This window comes from Pseudopodoces humilis, chromosome 7, assembly GCF_049639895.1.
Source record: "Pseudopodoces humilis isolate 2021_Gansu_Grassland_sample_001 chromosome 7, ASM4963989v1, whole genome shotgun sequence".
In the NCBI taxonomy this organism is placed as follows: domain Eukaryota; kingdom Metazoa; phylum Chordata; class Aves; order Passeriformes; family Paridae; genus Pseudopodoces; species Pseudopodoces humilis.
The window spans coordinates 48883868-48899121 of NC_142206.1; the positions used below are offsets into that span (position 1 = coordinate 48883868).

The 15254-nt window shown below is 37.5% G+C and overlaps 1 protein-coding gene and 1 long non-coding RNA gene across 3 annotated transcripts in view; one reads left to right on the forward strand and one right to left on the reverse strand.

Moving 5' to 3' along the window:
• The window catches only part of TUNAR (transmembrane neural differentiation associated intracellular calcium regulator), a 160379-nt gene that overhangs the window by 93641 nt on the left and 51484 nt on the right, over positions 1-15254 (forward strand). For both annotated transcript variants that reach the window (XM_088057965.1, XM_088057964.1), the window contains exon 3: positions 4752-4870. The gene's annotated coding sequence lies outside the window, so the exon portion shown is untranslated. The remainder of the gene's footprint in view (positions 1-4751; positions 4871-15254) is intronic.
• LOC148184027 (uncharacterized) lies at positions 13325-15163 on the reverse strand. Its single transcript, XR_015772875.1, has 3 exons — positions 15142-15163; positions 14755-14796; positions 13325-13545 (listed from the first exon to the last, which is right to left on the reverse strand). It is a non-coding gene; the product is annotated as an uncharacterized LOC148184027 (long non-coding RNA).

A 15254-nucleotide genomic window follows, 5' to 3' on the forward strand; every position in this document is an offset into this window, starting at 1 on the left:
CAGCTAATTATTTGGTACCTTGATGTTTCCAAATACAGTCTCATTTATAAATCAGAACTGCAAAAATGCTTGCAAATGAGTGAGGCTTACAAAGAAAAGAATCATTACAACATTTCAGCTCCTTAAGAAATGATGTCTTCTGAGTGTGTGGCTGAGGATGAACTCATAGTTATAAAACACAGTTTGTAATCATAATCTGTGATTCTTTTCTACCTGTACCCCAGACTGCTTGTAATTCACTTAATTTCTCCCTTTCTCAGAGGCTATAGCAATACAAATTCTTCACCATGAAAATAAAATTATAAATCACAATTTGTTTCTCTTGAAAAGCAGTGTAGTATCCATTTTTTGAGAATCAATTTGGGAATCATGGAGTGAAAATACTTTTTCCTCTTCCTTTCTTTTTCTCCTTCCCATAAGAAATATTAGCACTCCTGACCCCTCTTCCATCCTCCTCATGTTTTAGTTACTTGTCAGTAAATAAATTCTTGGATACAGCAATATTTCATGCTTCTCTGCAATTAATATCCTGTCCTGTCATTTAAGTCCAGTCCAGTGTTCCTAATGTCAAAGTCTTTTTTTCTTCAATATGACCAGCGTGGTAGCATATGTCTCCATGTTGAGCCCCACTGCCAGTTCTGGAGGTATCTCCCATTAATCAAGAGGGCTACTTTGTCGTAGTATAGCTAAAGTTATCACCAAACTTTAAGTACAAAGTTTGAATAGTAATAACTCTTCTTTTGTTAAATGGAGTTAACACAGTGAATAGCTTCCCTGATGGGTTATTGTATTAGTCTTTCAGAACACTGACTGATTTGTTTTTATTACCATGAAAGCTTTTGTCTTATGAAAATTACTTGCCATGAAAGCTTTTGTCTTATGAAAATTACTTGAGACCACAGGTCAATGTTTTTCATGTCACATCTCTATAAGAAGTACATTGCTTTATTATACTTCAGTCACTGCGACCTGTATGTTACTTAAATTTATTTAATTTATTACCACTGCCACTCTGCCATTAAATTGTTAAAGGATTTTTAGGAAATATTGTTGCAGTAACCTTTAGAGGAAGACATATGGAAATGGACTATATCTGTTAATTAACATTTCAAACTGCAAACTTTCCAAAGTATAAGGCCTGGTATGAATCACTACACATGAGCAGAATACTTAGAGGGGTGATGATCATGTTTTTCACAACATGATCCTTCAAGTTCAAATTGCCTATCTATCTATTTAAACTAGGAGACTAAACTGTTAAAGAACAAAAATTAAGTCTAGAGAAAGATCAAAATATACTTTTCTGTCCATCCACACCCATATCAGAAATAAAATGGCCTGTGATTCTTGTCTGTCTCAACATTTAAAAATTGCAGCTCACAGAAGGAAAACAGAGAGCATAAGGGATGCATAAGAAAGAAGAGAACCCATGGGAAAAGCTCCTGAGGTGTTTCAGGTTAAGCTGAACCAGGGATCCCAAGTCTTGGATACATCACACTCCCCACTGGAGAAGGTGCTGACAGAGAAGATTGCTATCTCTGAGCCAACATGCTGCGATGCTTCACAGACATGTCCTGGGAATAAAAAATTGGACTTGCATACATATAAGCTGAAGCTGGGGAGGATTAAGCTTTCCTGCTCCAGACATTGTCATCTCTAACAAGACTGGTATGTTGAGGGATATTTAGAACATTAATTGTTCATACTTCAGGGCTGGCCAGAATTCCTGAAGCTGCAGTTCTTAATGCCGATCCTGTAGTACTATAAGTACCTGAAGATGACAGAATCCAGCACTGTTGAAGAAAGAGGCTCACTGCTTTTCTGCTTGTTAAGTTTTCAACTACATTGATTCCCTGACATGGTATGGTGTGGGACTGCCTAAATCCCTGTAACAGCATAAACTAGCATTGAAACATGCTGGATTTTTGAAGGTGGCAGAGACTGGGAGCTGTGTGCACTAAAACAGGTTTGGAGTTATAGTGGGAGCATGTCCCAACAGGAAAGTGCTGGCAACATGGAATAGGAATAAAAATAGAGCGAGGTTGAAGCAGGACATGTACTTGTAGCCCATGCATGCAAGCTTAGGTGAAAATATACACAGATAAGTGTGATATGTGTGAAAAACAAAATGAGAGACAATGAAAGGAAATCCACAGGCTAGAGAAGACAGATTTGTTGCTCTGAAAGGAATGATGTTGTCCATCAAATCTGTCAGAAACCCCCAACTTTGCCAGGATTGACCCACCTGACCCCACTGCATGTAAGCCCAGAGCTGCACAACAATCTAAAAATGAAAGGGGTCAATTGAATACAAGCTTTTTCCCCTGTGGACATTAAAGTAACTGGAGGAAATTTAAAATTTGTGGTGAACTCAGACAAAACACTGATAGCTAAATCAAACCTTTTGTACTTTCCCACGCAGCAGACTTCATAGATGGCACTGTGAATTCTGGTTAGGTGCGTGAGGCTAGGCTATGTGGCATGTGAGGTATGCTCACAGCACCTCTCCAAGTATTAGCTTGTTTTCATTCTTCTGGGTTATTGCCTGGCACAAACAGTATAAAACAGGTTGCAGGAACTCTATAATCAAGCTTAAAATATTCAGAGAATACAGTTGTGGAATTACATATTTGAGAGGAAAAACTATTAAAAGACTAGAAATATAGGATGCCAATATAAATATTGTTTCCATTTTTCCATTATTCACTGTTGTCTCACTAGGAGAAAACCAAAACAGAGGCCTTGGAAAGAACTGTAGTGTATCTTTCTTGCAGGTTGCTTCTCATTACAGTGTATTTCAGCATCCAAAATTACATTTCTGGAAAGGTTCTTCCTACTTCATCTGCTAGTTTCATTAGAGTTATTATTTTTCATTATTGCTTATAAACTTAGGGCTAACCAAGAGGTCTCACAATTTCTTGCTTTTCTGAAAGCAGTGTCTCTATGAAACAAATGGGTATGACCACAAGTTTTTCTTGAATTTTGGGGTAACAGTAAGCTCCTAACTTGTTTAAGTATTTGAATTTTTCACTTGGCTTGGATGAAATAAAATAGAGTGTAACACAGACATGGAAAAAGAGAAATTGCTTTAAGGAATATTTCAATGCAGTTCACTAACCATTAAGTATTGTTCTACTTTTCTGAGCTTAAATCTCTACTGACATGAATCTTTTATATCCTGCAGTGCAAGTTGTACTACTTGGATAACTAATACAGTTAAAGCAGTGGTTTCATTAGACCTGAGAAAGTTTGGAATTGGTTGTGGTTGTTGAGCAATTGAGTTTCCATTTTGTGGCAGTGGAAAGATTTTATGTTTTAATAAACAAATATTCTTGAATGTATTCCTGAACTTGATTATAGCCATCATTGGTTTAAAAAAAAGAAAAAAAAGAAAAAGTAATTTGAAATGTATTTTTGAGACAATTTAGAGGTATTTAGAGCAATTTAGAGGTATATTTTCTGTGTAGTAGTACATGTTCGTTCCTCTTTTTATTTGAGTTTATTAGCATGGAAATTAGAATTAATGATGTTAAATAAGATGAGCAGAAAATGACAGAAGAATAAAGGGGAATTGTGATAGTCACAGAGGCAGTTCTAGCAAAACCCTGGCCAGATGTTTTCTACATATATACCATACTGTGCCAAATTCAGCAACTCTTTGCAGAAATTATGTCTACTGAAATATGACATGGTTTACCTGGGGTAGGACAAAACAAAACTGTTGAAAATTTTATTTGTTTATAAAGCATACTTTGGCCTACCGTGAAATAAATCACATTTTTATCCCAAAATGGGCCCAAAAGATATGCATTTGTTTTGCTTAGAACTCCAAGTTGATACTGTGATGGACTTCATGAGGTTTCTGCTGTCCTTCTTCCTGAGTTAAGGTCCCTATGTATTGGATTGTGGCTTGGTATCTGTTGTAGCCATCATTCCCCTAAAATGGACATATGTTAGCCTTGTTTCTACTCATTAGGGCCCTCCTCTGACTGCTGCAGTCTCTGCCAGCTGACAGGCAGTAACCTCACAGTCATGTTGGGCACCTCTGTGGACAAAAAGGAGCCTCTTACACTGAGAATGTCCAGTCTGTAGGCAGTTCCTGGACTACTGCTCCCTTGCTGATGGTTGCCCCTCATCTTTGCAGAAATACAAAGGTCCAGAAGCAGGTTTTGTCTGTGAAGACAAAGGCAAAAAAGGCATTTAACCTTTTCACTGCTAGCTCTTCCCTTCAGCACACCCATTTTTTGCACCCATTTTTTGTCCTTTTGCAGGCTCATGGAAGAATACCTCTTTGAAATTTTTGAGCATCAGATGATTTTGTCTTTCCTGATTTTGTCCCAAAATATTAAGTTGTAATTGCTTTGCTCCCTTTTCTTGCTTAAATTCCTTGTACATTCACATTTTGCCTTTTAGCCATCATCAGTGACATCAGGCTTCCTAAGCCAGCTAACACTTCTCTTTTTACCTGTTTTTGAGTTCATGGTGTTCTTCCTGTTGAAAATATCCTATAAATAACATCTTGTGTACTCTTTTTCTCATAAATGGATAGATTGGAAAAGAGGAAATAGTCTGAAAAAGGAAATTTCAGTATAAGCAGTCTGACAAAATCATAATAAAATGCAAAAGTTATTAACAGAAAGTGTAGGGCTACAGTCTTTAGCAAAAAATGTTTTACTACTGTTGATAAACTGAACTATTTTTTCTTGGTCAGTTTGTTTGTTATTAATCTCTTCTCTCCCCACTATTCATAGGTAATGATTACTGTGTATCCAGACAGCAATAAACCTTCAGCTGCAGACCACTGACAGAAATCTATAGAGCACCAGTTTGGGAAATCTCAGCTTTAAACTCTAAATGAGTCAACATTTGTGTAAGTCAGACACGTTCTGCTATTATGTAACTAAATAATTTTATATCCATGTTCATTTTAATGCTAAGAGGTTCAGACAGTGTATGAACTGTTTACTCTTGCAAATTGTCTCCCTAATAATTAGGTGATAAAATGGAAAGTGCTTGTGAATTCTAGATATGTCCTTAAAATGTGCAGGAAAAGCTGTGTACTGTTTGCAGTCTGTTAAAGAAATACTTGCTACAGTGACATATTTTGTAGTTCTTACATGGTTTGGGTTGGGTTTTTTTTTGTATGAAACCAGCTTAAAACAATATTGCTAAACAACTAAGGTCCTATTATATTGGTATTTAAGGCAAGGCTCAGATTTAATAATGAAAATGGCATGTTGAAAGTACAGAGCTGACAAACACTCAGAGAATGTTTTTTTTCCCTAACCAAGTTGAGTATTTCAGGCAAAGACAAATATTGGTATTTAAATTTTTACTTCCTCTGTTGTTCTTCCCTTTTTTACTTTACAATGAGAGATACTATGGAAATGGAGAAGTATTACAAGGGGGGACAGTTTTGATTAATACAGATTGAAGTGTTTTATGAATGGAAACTGAAACACAAACTGTAGAGAAATCACTTAAGTCACTGCTGAGATGCATTAATCTCTGGTAGTGCATAAAAGTTAATTAACAGTGCAATTCAGAGAGAAACATTATTAGATGAGGATGTACAAAGAAAGTGTAATGTCTTTCAGTTTACTGGCTAAGGATAGATGAATATCTACTAATGTCTGTAAGTGACCTTGGCAGCAAGGAGGAACAGTCTTACTGGAGATGTTCCTTGGGGTGCTCTCTCTGTGGGAGTAATAGGATAAAAGAGCAGGTGATCAGGCTGTGATGTGAAAGACTAAGGCCTTTTCCATCCTGATGTCTGGCAGCTATTGAGGCTGCATCCATATAGCCCCTATATGCAGAAAACATTTTTACTGACTGAGCACACTCATATAGGGCCACCTAATGTAAACTGCAGTTTTCTGTTGTATATGTAGCTACTGAAAGTGGAGAATAGCAAAAAGCCACTGAGGACTGGATACTGAATTCCAAACTTGGATAGATTTCAAGACAAGGAAGAGAAAAGCCATTGTTTTGTGTATTTAAAGCTAAACTATAAACTACTGCTTAGAGTATTTTAAGAACAGTCCTGCTCTCATGAGGAGTGGACTTAAAATTCTAAATCAATCTTTTTAGACTGTATTTCTTGTTATGAGATGATAGAGATTCCCAGTACCATTCCTGGGTAGATTCACGAGAGTGATTAACCTCAAACATCTCTTTGCATGGACTTTCCTGGTTTTATTCTGGTTACTCTTTTGTTGGGACAATTGTGCACAGAACATTTAGCGGAAAATGGGTGATTAAACTATGCTTTCTCTGAAAACTGAACTTTCCTATCTTTAGTTTTCTTACAATTTTCTAGATTGATTTGGGATATGGAGTTTGTGAACAGTAAGAGGTTATTACTGATGTGATCAAGGACAGCTAGGATTAAAGGGAACCTCAAATTTCTCTTGATTGCATGTCTTCTGCTGTAATTTTTTTCTCTCCTAGATTTTCCAGGATTTCCTTTGCTGTAGGTTCTCCATGCATGTTATATGAGTTCCTATATCACTGTCAAATTATGGGGCTTTAAAATTATAGCCAAATTTCTTCTATTCAAATGGTAAAATGAAATGGATTTATCTGCATGTTTATTCAGGTTAAGAATAATTAATAGTCTTTTGAAATGAAAAAATAATTTCCATTTCATCCTTGATTAGTTAACATTCAGAAGCTCTCTTTCTCTATAGATATCCAGAATGAAAGTTTAAAAGTACTGACTCTTATTTTGAATATAACAAAATTGTAAAACTATGAGCTTGCTCCTACTTGTTTGAACTGTACACTTGCTGTGCACCTCATTGGCTAACCAGGCATTCAGAGAGCTCATATACAACTTGCTGATGTTTTGATGAGCGACTGAGCTCTGCAGATGAAGGTCCAGGAGAATTCCTGGGAAAGTGAATTTAGCTCTGTAGCAACTGGAAGCAAAGCTGTGGTAGCTGGATGTTTCCACTTACCTATTGTCATAGACTCTGTGAGCTGGCACTCAGTTGGCAGAAGGAGACAGAAATATATTCTTGAAAATGTTTCTGTTTAAATGAGGAAAAGCATAGAGTAAAAATAAAACAAGAGTGAGAGACAGGAAGATAGCATGAAAATAGCAATTTGAGTTATTGTCACAAGGGAGCATTACACATGGCATCACATAATGCATGAGTTAATCATCACAACATTCTTTGGAAGCGAAGCAGAAAAATACAGAACATGACAAGAATTATATTCAAATGCAATAAAATCTTATTTGAAAGTTGTTTACATTTTAAAAACTAGATCAGTAAATTAGGAGTAGATGAAACTGGTTTGTGAAAATTCCAGGAACTTGGCAGAATTCATCCATACAGTGAAATTAATTTGAGGCTGATATATTTTCCTTCATAAGGTTGATTGAAGCAGGCTCCCCCTCCCTGGAGACTGAGTTCTATGCAGTCTTCCTTAAGAAAGTAATGCTGGCAAGCCAGGCTCAGACAGAGTGAGTAAACTTACCTCTCTTTGCACCTTACATGGCTCCTTCATGGGTGTAATTGAAAGTGCTGGCAGAGCTCAGTGGCTGCACGGTTACCTGGACAGCAGTGGTGTGACAGATTATCACCAACCTGTGGCACCCAAAGCAGACCCTCCCAACAGTGTTCCCCATGGCTTCTGATAAGAATGTCTTCACTTTGCCAAGACTGGCTGTTGTACTTAGCAGAAAGGAGCCAGGTGGAGCTCCCCATGGGACTTCCATCCTGATGGAAGAATCTGGAAGAAACCAGAAGAGACAGAAAAATGGGAAAGACAAGATTGATAAAGGAAATTATTTGAGGAAGAAAATAATGAAAGCAACAGAGGCAAACCAATTAAAACAAACCAAAAGAAAGGACAGGAAGATTAAATTCACTCCCTGGGCCAGATGCGTCCCTGGAACCTCAGCAATGCAGCCCTGACCATAATGGATACCCTAGTGGAGCTAAGGCATTCCCTGAAACATGACTTTTGTCATGATGCATGATGACATCTTCTAAAAAGCAACTGTGTGATGTGTGCTATCCAGCCTTTCCTGAATAACTGGGACCTTCCAGTTGATATGGGTCATGATGTGTTATGGGACTTAAGTGCTAAGAGTTACACATACTCCTGAAATTAATTTGACTGCTGTGTACCAAAATCTAATTTATTTTCTTATCATCTTCCAAGCCTTAAATTGCTAGATCTGAGTTGTGTAAATGCTTTAAATAAGGGCAGCTTCTAGTCACTAAGGAACATTGCAGAAAATTTGCCTTCTGAGCATGGTTATATAATGCCCACTTATTTTAATTAGACTTTAGCTCTCAAAGTCCCACTTTACCTAAGTGGCATGATCACTGAAACACAGTAGAGATCTGCGATAGCAATGCAATCTATCTGCTCCTTTCAGCACTGACTTCTCCTTTAATATTATATCTCTCAGGCATGTGAGCCCCAAGCAGCTGCTTGCAGTGTTGTCTATTATTAGTTCTTACTCAGAATGGGTCTTGTTCTCCAGCAGAAGTGCAAGAAATGTGTGTGTAAGCATTGCATAGCTTAATTTTCCTACAGAAGAGTGGTCCTCAGGGAGGAGAGGCAAATAAACAGCAGCATAAACTGTACTCCAGGTAGCTAAACACGAGGAACAGGACCAAACCAAATTACTCACAAAGTGATGCTGATGTTAGTCTTTTCTCAGGAAGATACACCAAGCAGAGAGGGTTGTTTTTTTTTTTTTTAAATAAGTAAATTCCAACTAATTAAAGGTTTCCCTTCCATTCTTACTTGAATTTTTTTCTGCAATAAAGTCTTTGGCAAGCATGAAAAATGTATTGTGATTACAGCCATTAACTCCTCAATCCCTGTAGCCAGCTGCTTCTTCTTCCTATGTTTTTTGTGATGTATCCTGTTGCAGAACATGGAGACCCATTTGACCAGGCACTGAATGAATACTATTTCAGTGTACAAACCCAAAAAGAAAGCCAAATTGTACATTTGTCATATCCTAAAAGGATAATTTGTGTATATAGGTGGCAATGATCCCTTTCTAGTTTTTGGTTCAGTATTCTTGCTCTTCTAACTGAGGATACAAAACAATTTGTTTCCATGTAATCATGGCAGGTCTACCGGAAATTCCTGATAATTGTGCTATGCTTTGTTATGATGATGAATTACTTCACATGTTTCTGCCATACTCATTAGTCTTACTTTGCAGTCTTCACCCTGCATGTGCTCTGAGATAAACTGGACACTGAGACTAAAAGGCAGCATCATCATGAACCAGATTGTTTTCAGGTCACCTTTTTTATCTTGCTTTCTGACATCAGCTGCTCTTTCAAATCTGAAAGTGGGAGACATCACATTTTTTTCTCTCACTGTCTGATTTAGAGACTGAATACTTTATAGAACATGCCATCCCTTAGTAAAAAAGAAGGAACGAATTCCAAGAATAAGTACCTTACAAAAACAAACAAAAAAAATCCAATCCTACATATAGATAAAACAGTCTTGGAGCAAAAATGAAGTGTGGGCTTAGCATGGAGGGAAGAGATATAGCTGATAAAAATTCAGGAGTATATAGATTGGTAGGGGAATTTGAATAAACCTGTTTCGGGAAAGAGAATAAGCAAGGTAATAATCAAATGATACAACCCATAGTGAGCATTTGCAGCAGTTTGTTTTACCAAGTGAATTGTTTACTTCTCAAAGCAGTCACTGCAGTCAAGCAGGAAAAGAAATGCAGTCGAGCATCTGCTACACATCTTCTTTCTCTCAGTGGACACTACAGTTTTTGCCAGACACGACGCATACACACAAGAGGCACGTTGGGAAGAAGCTCAAAGAACTTACTCAGTCATCTGGAAACATCTAGTCTAAAAGAATAGCTAACCACCAAATGGATAAGTTACATCAGGAATTATACCTGTATAAACTGCATCTATAATCACATTTATTATGGTCAATTCCTACAGAAATGCTGCAGTGGAGAAGTTAAAAGGAGACTAAATGCACAGAGATCACACGAGTAATAAGGTTACCTGAACTTTTTTTAAGGAAATTGCTCAGGGAACTGATATTTACAGAACATTAAGCTGTTAAAAAAATTACTATTTTTTGATTAGAATCTCTTAATAAAAGGCAACTTCTCTTTTGTCAAAAATGAACCATCAAAAGGTGAATATGTGTTTCTACATAGATACGCTGTCTCAGTGCTTCATGTGTCTTTTGTTGCCTGATGTTTCAATGTGCCAAATTCGTGGTGATCTTGCAGTGAGTGGATCAGCACCAAAGTGTCTGAGTATACCTAAATACTCAAAGGTTAGTATCTGATGCCATCTCTGCCCAAGATTTTGCAGTACAGGCCAGTTCCTGCTTGGATTGTAGCCCAGTTTGCCGTCTACTGAGCCTGCATGAATAAACTGAGAGGTGTGAATTTTTAGTTCCAATGTTATCCTGTAATAATGTGTCTAAATGCGTTGAGAACCTGAGGTGACATAAAATGTGGAGTTAACTTATGACCATCCAAATCTGATCATACAGCTATGCCTAAAATGACCCTTAAGCCCAAAATCACTCTTCTGTAACTCTTGTGAAAGTAATTGCTGGTGATTTCTGCATGGCTGGTTCTGAAGATAGAGTATGCAACACATCCTTGTACTCCTGAGGAACAGATATGAATGAGCTTGTGCTGTGCTTTCTTCCTGTTAGCCTCTTGAGTAGGAGGGAAACCATAATAAGCCACTGCTTATGAGTGCTCCGTATGCCATGGCAGTACCATGGCCTTTCCAGATAAAGCTGCTCCAATTCCTAAATCCTAGAGATTCAGCTGACAACTGAGATATCTAAATTTGTTACGCCTACCTTCAGGAGTCTGTCTGTGGCCTAAAGGCTTGCTTCTATCACCCCCACACAGGAACTGCTGCCATTTCAGATGCCCTGGAGTATGCAAGGCACCTTGACAGCTCTGCAAGATGTATTGCCAACAGGACAGGCAGGTCATGCTGTTCATCTCAAATGGCACTGGCTCCTTCTGTGTGGGCAATGGATTGAGCCCTCAGTACCAAGGCCTTTATTAGAGTCAATAAAGATCAGGGCTGGTGTCACTGGTGCTGAGCGAGTGATTCAGCTCAGCAGCTGCTGGTTCCCTCGGTTGGGGTGAACTGACTTGTGCTCTAGGTTGCATTGGCTGGATTTCTGCTGACTGCAGAAATGAACAGCTGATGAATGTGTGTGTGGCTAGATGTAGATAACTGTTGAAATAGCCTAAACACAAAAATAGTTTGAATGGTCAAGAATTAACTTTTGAAATTTGAAAATTTCAAATGGCAGAAACTTCTTTTCAGAATTAATACAGAGCAATTAGAGTACCTATAAAGGTTAAAGGCCTCATGGGTATTTTTCCTATGGAAGTTTATAAGAGGAAGCAGTTATTAACCTGGTATACAAAAATTAGCATATAAGACAGATTAACTAAGAAATGACCTGTCAGGTTCCCAAAGAAAAGCAGTCTGTTGCTTTGTGTTTTTAAATCCTAGAAGACAATTAGTGATTGGTGGAATGTTTGCAGGAGGTGAACTGGAACTAGATGACATCATCACAGTTATTGGCTGCTCTGATCCCAATAGCTTAGTGGTGTAAGATTTCCCATTCCTCATTAGTGAAGAGCTAAAAGGTAAAAGGTGTGTTATTTCTTTCAATAATACATTTTTTCAGGGAGTAAAGGCTGAGCCTTATGCGCTGTTTCTTTCCTACAGGGCTGGCCTTGTTGTACTGAAGACAGAGGTGCAGTAGCATTCACATGTGCAAAATTTAATTACTCTGATTTATCAAGCAATTATTTTTCCTACTAGTTTTATTTAACTGTGGGAGATCTCATCCTTTCTTTGAGCATAATGAGTGCATTTGCTTCAGGAGGCAATTTGCCATTCACAGATGAATTCTCTTAAACAGTGACTTTGCCTTTATTTTTCATTTTCAAATGAAATTACATTCTCAATTTGTTAGTAAATTTGAGTAGTAAATTTCTTAGTATATGGGAACAGTGAATTCTTTATTGCATGATGACGGAGCTTCAGCAGGAAAGCAATTCTTATCCAAAGTTTCCTTCTAAAATTGATAAGCCATGCTGATGGAAGATGGAAATTTTGAGTTTGAACTACCAGGCTGGGGAAGGTCTCATATTCAGAGTTTCTATTTCCTGCATAAGAGCACTTAACTTCTAATCTATAACATAAATTATAATCACCACTTCCATTTCTCAGCCATTTAAGTGAATTAAGGAGTGTTCTGTTTCCAAAGTACTTGGTATAAGTGCCAACATCCAGGGCATGGTTTGAGTCTCTAATTGTCAGGCTTGCACAAGCTTTTAGCTCAGAGTTTCAATTAGGGGACACCATGTCATCTTGTTACTACTACCTCTGGTTAGCATAGTGCTTGCTGTGTTTACTTGTGATTCTCACTCCTCTTTAGAAGCATCTAACTCTTCCTTGCATCATGAGAAGGACTGTTTTGCTCTATGTCTATGATTTCTTCTGAGGGATCAGATAAATCAAAGGAAGTGAATCTTACTCTGAAAATATGAACTCAACAGAGAAATGGGTTAGTTAGGTTTTCCTGCTTCTGCTATCCTGGGCATAAACTTAAACCTTCTTTGGGAGCCTTTAAAAAGAACCATTACTGAAGAACACTCGTTCACAGAATGGTTTGGTTTATATCAGTGAAAGATGTGACTTGCATATGACATAACTCCAGATTTCAACGGTGAAGGCAGAGAATTGGACAGCAGCCCTTGCTGGGCTGTGGAAGCTGATTCCTCCTGGTTTTGCCTTCATTCCCTGTCTTTCTTCGCACACTGAACATCTTCCAGTATTTTGCCTATTTTTCTTTTAAGCATATTTCATTGAAAATTTTTCTTTTATTCATTTAAAATTTCATATTATCCATTCTAAACTATTATGCTAAATTGGTCTTTATAGTTCCCAATTCATGTGGAGCATCTCATCATATTCTCTGTTTTACCAAATTGCCTTCAACGTTTTTGTATCACTGCTTATCAAATACATACAGGGTGGCATCTCACAAAGTCTGTAACTTTCACCAGATTCATTTCTCACCCTTGTAACAGCAGAAAATAGCCTAATTTTCATTAGAAAAGCAATCCAGTTGGAACAAAAATAATTAGGATACATCAGAAAAAAAAGCCATGTGGACCATGGCAGGAGAGAAAATGCTCTTCACATTGATTTTTTCTTCTTTTCATTCTTGAATGCTTCAGAGTTTTCACTTGATTCATGGTGATAAGATGCACTTAATGTAGTTGCAATCTAGAAATCACAGGATGTCACAGAATCACAAGAGCTAAAGCTAGAAGGGGCCTCTGGAGACTGTGCAGTCCAAACCAGTGCTCAAAGCAGGGTCAATTACAGCATATTGTCCAGGGATGAAAATTCTATAGCATCTGTGGGCAATGTGTTGCAGTACTCAACAGTATTCAGTTAATCTATTTGCAACATCTAGATAGTAGGACCAGGAGAAAGAATTAGAACCATGTAGTTCAATCTCCTTCAGAAAAAAATAAGGAAAGACATTGTCAGTCATTTCTGCATAAAGCCACATATACCAACTGTTGCAAGACAGTGCATTTCATAGGAAGTAAGACAGCAGTATAGCTGTATTTTTAAATGCAGCTAGAAGTAATTGAGACTCTACAGCATCCATTGGCAATTTATTCAAGTAATTATTTTCCTCTGCAAAAACAGAGAGAAAAACAACAGAAAGGACACAGAAAATAAAATAGGAAAAGATCCAGGATTCTATCTCCCTTAACATGAATCTGTGTCATTTATGCCCAAGCATTTTTGATAGGTGTTTGTCTATCTTTTCCTAGATAAACTCCAGTAATGGAGTAACGGAGCTGTTTTGTGAATAACTTTGTCTATCCAAAAGTTATTCCAAGACCTGTCTTTGAATTTTCATTGTTGGCATTTATGTGTAAACTTCTTGCTTTATCCGTAGTGTTTGTGGAGAATTGCTTACTCTTTTCCTCACAGCTACTTTTTTCACATCTGAAAATTGTTAAAGTTCCTTTCAGATTTCTCTCCTTTAGATTATATGACCCATTCAACTCTTCTTGAAAAATATTTTATTGAATTCTATCATTCATTCTGCTCTCTTAACTCCTTTCAGATGACATAGACTATTCTTGAGGAGCAGTGCTTGTAACTGGAAATTTACTGCAGTGGATGCTGCACCAGCTCTTACAGCCAGCCTTTCATTTAGGCAGTATGTTTGCATTGGCAATGTTATTGGCATGTGCTCTGGTCTGATCCATTTTAATCCTCAGATCTTTTATAGCAGAGCAGATCTGTCATTCCCTATCCTCTATCTGTGTAGTGTAATATAAATGCATAACTTTTTCTCTTTCCCCTCTGATATGGATCCTGGTTTTGCAGGAATGTTCATTAGCCTTTTAAGATTATTTGGAGTTTTATTCCTAGATCTTTCAGTGATTGAAACTTCTGCAATTTTGGTATGATCTCTGTATATAACAATTATATATTATATTTATTATATTAATAATGTTATGTAAGTGATTTTTGAAAATATAATATCAATTTTGCAATAATGCAATATTGCATTTAAATATACTTTAATTTTGAATGGAATATCCCAAAATAGTTATTAATGCAACTTCCAGGTCTGAAAGTCATTAAGTTGCATGTTTACTCAAACCAAGACAGCCTACCACATAAAAGTTAAATACATTCTTACCATACTTTTTTCATGTTCTTCCTTGACACCTGCCAGTGGCTTCTATCAGAGAAAGAATACTCAAATCAGTGAAGTTTAATTTTGGCTTATACAATCAGAGCATCATTTACAATGGAAAAGCCTCCTGAGATCATTAAGCCCAGTCATCAGCGTAGAATTGCCAAGCCGTCCCCTGAACTGTATTCATAAATGCCAGGCTACATGTCTTTTAAATGCTTCCAGGAATGGTGATTACACCACTTCCCTGGACAGCCTGTTCCAATGCTTGACCACCCTTCTGGTGAAGAAGCTTTTCCTAATATCCAATCTAAACCTCCCCTACTGCAACTTGAGGCCATTTCTTCTTGTCCTGTTGCTTGTTACTTGGGAGAAGAGACCAGTCCTCACCTGGCTAAAGCCTCCTTTCAGGTACTCACCTGAAGAGAGAGACAGATCCCCCCTGAGCCTCCTTTTCTTCAGACTAAACAGCTTCAGCTGCTCCTCATCAGAGCTGTGCTCCA